This window comes from Megascapheus bottae, chromosome 7, assembly GCF_031878675.1.
Source record: "Megascapheus bottae isolate mThoBot1 chromosome 7, mThoBot2.hap1, whole genome shotgun sequence".
Lineage (NCBI taxonomy): Eukaryota > Metazoa > Chordata > Mammalia > Rodentia > Geomyidae > Megascapheus > Megascapheus bottae.
The window spans coordinates 10,677,832-10,683,831 of NC_143515.1; positions in this window are offsets into that span (position 1 = coordinate 10,677,832).

The following is a 6,000-nucleotide window of genomic DNA, read 5'->3' on the forward strand; positions in this document are numbered from 1 at the left end:
GAGATCATATAGGAAAATAAAACATGGCAGAGGGATGGAGGAGGGTTTGGGTGCGATGGAAAAGGGAAGAAAAATAAAACATGCAGGGGGATGGAGGAGAGCTTAGGTGGAATGCAAAGGGGATTAAGCAATGAATAAAAGATTCAATGCCTTTACCTCGAGGTCTTTGATCCATTTGGAGTTAATCCTGGTGCAGGGTGACAAAGATCCAACTAGTTTTCTGTAAGTGCTTAACCAGTTCTGCCAGCACCACTTGTTGAAGAGGCTGTCTTTCTTCCATCCTATTTTTTTGGCTCCCTTATCAAAGATAGGTGGCCATTGGTCTGTGGGTTAATATCTGGGTCCTCAGTTCTATTCCATTGGTCTTCAAGCCTGTTCTTGTGCCAGTGCAACACATACTAAAGCCACTAGTACAACAATGTTCATTGCAGCACTATTTACCATAGCAAAGATCTGGAACCAACCCAGATGCCCCTCAGTTGATGAGTGGATCAACAAGATGTGGTATTTATACACAGTGGAATTCTATGCTGCTGTCAAAAAGAATGACATTGCCCCATTTGAAAGGAAATGAAAAGATTTAGAAAAAATCATATTAAATGAAGTAAGTCAGACTCAAAGGAACATAGGCTCAATGGTTTCCCTCATTTGTCATAATCAGTAGAAACCTTGGGCTCTCCTAGCAGAGATTGGGGTTGACAATAGAACAAAACCTAGATACATAAGGCCATACAGTATGACACTAAATGAAAGGACCTCTAGGATATAGAAACAAAAGCCATATAATGACTGATTGTTGTCCTTAATGTACTGTGTTATCTCTCATCTCTTTTGTTGTCCCTTATTTATCTCATATTGTTACAATATTTCACCTTGTTATCTCATATATTGGATATATGCTTATTTGGTTATTTGAAATCAGATAGGGAAGGGGGGAAAACAAGATGAGGGGTGGGGTTGGGAAATGGGGACCAAGACATGAGAAAGGGTATCAATGTATGTGGAGTAATGCACCTTCTATCTGGTGAATATAATGTAACCTTTCTATTAATTACAATAAAAATATATGGAAAAAATTCAATGCCTTCTTGAGAAAGTGACACGTAAACAAAAGATGAGAAGGAAGGGGAGGGGTGGAGGAAGGGGGGGGGCAAAGGCCCTGGAGCAGAAGTGTGCCTGGCTATTTGCAGGTTACTGAGGTAGCTAGTGAAGAGATAAAAGGCAAAAATGGAAGCAAGCAGAGGACCGTTTAGGAGGTTATTGAAATCCTGTAGGCCAGACATTATGGATGGCATGGGCAAAAAAGAACACTGAAGGTGGCAAAGTGATTGGAGTCTGATTTTATTTTGAGGACAGGTGATATTTGCCATGGAAATGGATATGGGATATAAAAGAAATAGAGAAGCCATCGAAGAATCAAGTTTTAGTTCTGGGATCTTTGAAGGTTGCATTAGTAATGCAGTTTAAACTGGAGGTACAGGCTGAGACTTGTGACATAGTATAACTCCTGAGAAGTGAGCGTTGTAAGGAGGAAGGTGGATAGCACATTTTAGATCTCATTTCCCACTCTTCCATCATTTTCAAAGCCCCTCTTCCAACCACTAATTTGAAGAATATCTGATATTCATTTTAATGAGTTTGAATTTACATTCAATAAAATACATAAGTCTTTAGTAGTAAGCTCAAGGACTTCTATACCAGATACTGAACACCATTTCTGTCCCAAGAAGTTTCTTTTCATAGCTGTCAACCCCAATCCTGATTCCAGACAATCAATGTGACTGTTTTTCCAACCTGAGTGTTTAGCACTTCTAGGACTTCAAATCAGTGAGATCATACTGTTGTGGTTTGAGTCTGGCTCATGTCTCCCACAGCCTCATGAGCTGGATGGAATGCTTAGTCTCCAGTTGAGGGTGCTTAAAAAGTGAGCAAGGGGCTGGGAGCATAGCATAGTGGTAGCATGTATGAAGCCCTGGGTTCAATTCCTCAGTACCATATACACAGAAAAAAGCCAGTAGTGCTGTGGCTCAAGTGGTAGAGTGCTTGCTGCAAGAAAGCCCAGGACAGTGCTCAGGCCCTGAGTTCAAGCCCCAGGACTGGCAAAAAAAAAAAAAGTGAGCAAAACAAGGTAGGCATGTTAGTTTGCAGTTGTAATCCCAGCTATTGGAGAAGCAGAGGTGGGAAGATAGCAAAGCAAAATGAGGCCAAAATAATCTAGGTACGTGACTTAAGTGGTAGACCATTTGTTTAGCAAGTGTGAAACCTTAAGTTCAAACCCTAGTACCACAAAAAAAAGTCCAGCTTTTGTAAATGTACCATTTGTGTTTTTACTACTGATAGATGTGTCTGGCTCTTCATGACATCGTCTTTTAATGTTAGTCATTCTAGTGGGCATGCAGTAGTAGCTCATTGTTTAAAATTTCATTTCAAATTTCAAAGTCATATTTTGACATCAAGTACTTTTCATGTGTAAATTTTCCTATCTATCTTTTTTGGAGAAATATCTGTTCAAATATTATTCTCATTTGTTAACTGAGTTGTCTTTTATTAACATGTAGAATTTTTATATACTTTAAAATTTAGTCCTTTGTCAGATGTGTGCTTTGTGAATATTTTATCTCTGTCTGGAGCTTAGCCTTTTGAAGCATGTACTTTTTTAAATAACTTAAAGACTTCCACAAGACATTGAAAAAATAGCTCAAAGAATCTCATATTTCTTTACTCAGAACCCACAAATATTAATATTTTAGCACCTCATTACACCCAATCTCTGTGTCTGTCTCTCCTTTACACACTCCTTTATCATGAGTAATTCAATGAGTACTTTCTAAAGGTAGGAATGTTATATAATCACAGTTTGATGATTAAAATCTGTATATTAACATTGATCCAGTATAACTGTATATCCTATGGACCTTGTTCAAAATTCTCACAATATCCTTTATATCAAAAGAAAACATTGCTAGATTCCAGGATCTAAACCAAGATATGTACGTACTTTTCTTCGTTTCCTTCAATCTGGAGCCATTCATTGGGCTGCCACTTGATGACAGTCTTGTGGACTATCATTTTCATCTTCAGTTTTTTTCATGGTATCTTTTGCTGAGAATTTTTTTTGCCAGTCCTGGAGCTTGAACTCAGGGTCTGGGCACTGAGCTTTCTCAAGGCTAGAGCTCTGCTACTTGAGCCGTAGCACCACTGCCAGCTTTTTCTGTGCACGCAGCACCAAGGAATCAAACCCAGGGCTTCATGCATGCTAGGCAAGCACTCTACTGCTAGCCATACTCCTGACCCAAGAAATTTGTTTATTTTGGCTAAGTACACGTTTAACTTTGTGGTTTTGCTGTTAGTGTTTTTTTTTTTCTTTTCTTTTTTTTTTTTAATTTTTGGTGGGTCATGGAGCTTGAACTCAGCTGGACACTGTCACTGAACACTTCAGCTCAAGGCTATCACCCTAACGATGGGCCTGGGCGTTGTTCCTGAGCTCTTCAGCTCAAGGCTGCTGCCCTACCCTTGAGCCAAGCCCCATTTCCCATTTTCTAGAGGTTAATAGGAGATAAGAGTCTCAGGTCCTTTTTGTGCCCAAGCTAGCTTTGAATCTTGATCCTCACATCTCAGCCTCCTGAGTAGCTAGGATTACAGGTGTGAGCCACTGCACCTGGCTTGTTAGTGTTTTTGTGCCCTAAGAAACTTTTACCTACTGTTAAACCATGGGAATAGCCTAGACTTTTGTTTCTAGAAGTATTCAGTTCTAGCTTTTATAGATTGGTCTACTAACTTTTATCCATCTGAGATCAATTTTCCTATATAGAGTCAGGGGCTGATATTTGTTTTTATTCACACATATCCAGTTCTAGCACCATTTCTTCTTCCTCTTCCTCTTCTTTCTCTTCTTCTTTTCCTCTTATTCTTTCTCCTCCTATTCTTCTTCCTTTTATCCTTCCTTCTTCATGTTTGTCCTCACAGCCTGGGTATTCTCCTTGAGGTTCTGTGCTCAAGGCTAGTGCTCCACCGCTTTGAGCCACAGCTCCATTTCCAGCTTTTTGTAAGTTCATTGGAGATTAACTTCCAGTTGAGGCTGGCTTTAAACCATGATCCTGAGAACTACTAATCTGTTCTTTGTGACAAAATCACACTGTCTGAATTACTATAGCTTTGTTGTAAGTGTTCAGATCACACAGGTAAGTCTTTTAGGTGGGTTCTTTTCTAAGACCATTATTTCTAAAACAAATAGCCTTTGATTTTCTGTAGACTATGAAGATCCAATTTCTTAAAGAGCCTATTAGAATTTTGGCTGGAATTGTATGGAATCAGTAAGCTGGTTTATTTTTTGAAATATATACCTCTTGAAATTTCATAGAAACATACAATGTGACATATCTTTCCCTTTGTTTCTTTTTTTTTTTTTGCCAGTCCTGGGCTTGAGCTCAGGGCCTGAGCACTGTCCTTGGACTTTCTCAAGGCTAGAGCTCTACCACTTGAGCCTCAGCACCACTTCTGGCTTTTTTTCTATGTATGTGGTACCAAGGAATCGAACCCGGGTCAAGCACTCAACCACTAGGCCAAACTCCTGGCCCCCCTTTGTTTCTTTTTTAAGTTTATTTTTGCAATGTTATGCCTTACAAAGTGCCTGACTTATCCCTAGTTGATATACTTGATGCATGATACTTGTGTGTGGGTAGGTATGTGTGTGTTGCATGCACACATGCACATACACTCACATGCATGTATGCACTGGTGCTGAGGCTTGAACTTGGGACCCCTTAAGTTCTTGTTTGGCTCTTTTGCTCTTGACTGGTGCTTGATCACTTGAACCATGCATCCAGTCTGTCATTTTTATAGATTAATTGAAGACTTGTGGACTTTTATTCTCCATATGGCTTTAATTTAGACAGAATTGCAAGAATGAGCCACCAGTCCCCAGCCTATAAGTGACACTTCTAACTTTTCATTTTCTACTGTTCATTATTATAATGTAGCATAACTACATTTGTGTATTAACTTTGGGTACTATAATCTTGTTCAATTTACTTATTCCATGTCTTTGTGATTATGTGGGGTTTTCTACATTCATAATCATGCTATCTGTAAATAATGACCATTTATCTCATCTTTATACCTCATTATTTTTCTTTTCTTTTTCTCCATATACATACACTAGGAATTTGAGTACATGGTTGAATACAAGTGTTAAGAGTGACCATCTTGTCTTAGTCCTGATCTCAAGGTTCAAGTGAGATATAACGCTAACTGCAGGTTTTTCTAAAATGGTTTTTATTGAATTGCAGGCAAAGCCATCTATTCTTAATTTGCTGAGGGTTTCTTTTGTTGTTTAGTATTGCTTTTTTGGCAAGAATGAGTGTTGAAATTTGTGACAGAAATAGCAATGCCTGAAAAGTCTAAACTGTCTACTTACTAGCCGTTCTTTTGAAAAGTTTTCTGACTCTTTCTGTAAGTAAAATTCTAAAGGCTATCCTGACTTTCAGTATCCTGCCTTTAGACCTTACCAAGAGATTCATACCTATAATCCTACTACTTAAGAGGCTGAGATCTGATTATTGCAATTTGAAGCCAGCCCAAAAGACTCTTATCTCCAATTAACCTACAAAAGGCCACAAGTGGCTATGTGGTTCTGTAATAGAGTGCCAACCTTGAGCAAAAATTCCAAATGTACTTAGGAGGATCTGAGGATCAAGGTTCAAAGCCAGACTGGGCACAAAAGGACCCGAGATTCCAATTAACCTCTAGAAAACAGGAAATGGAGCTTGGCTCAAGGGTATGGTGGTAGCCTTGAGCTGAACAGCTCAGGGACAGCGTCCAGGTCCCATCACTCACACACACACACACACACACACACACACACACACACACACACACAGTGAGAGCATAAAGCCCTGAATTCAAACACCAGCACCTGTGCACATAAAAGGAGGGAGGGCAGGCAGGAAGGAAGGAAGAAAGGGGAAGAAGGAGGGAAAGGGAAGGAGAGAGGGTGGGAGG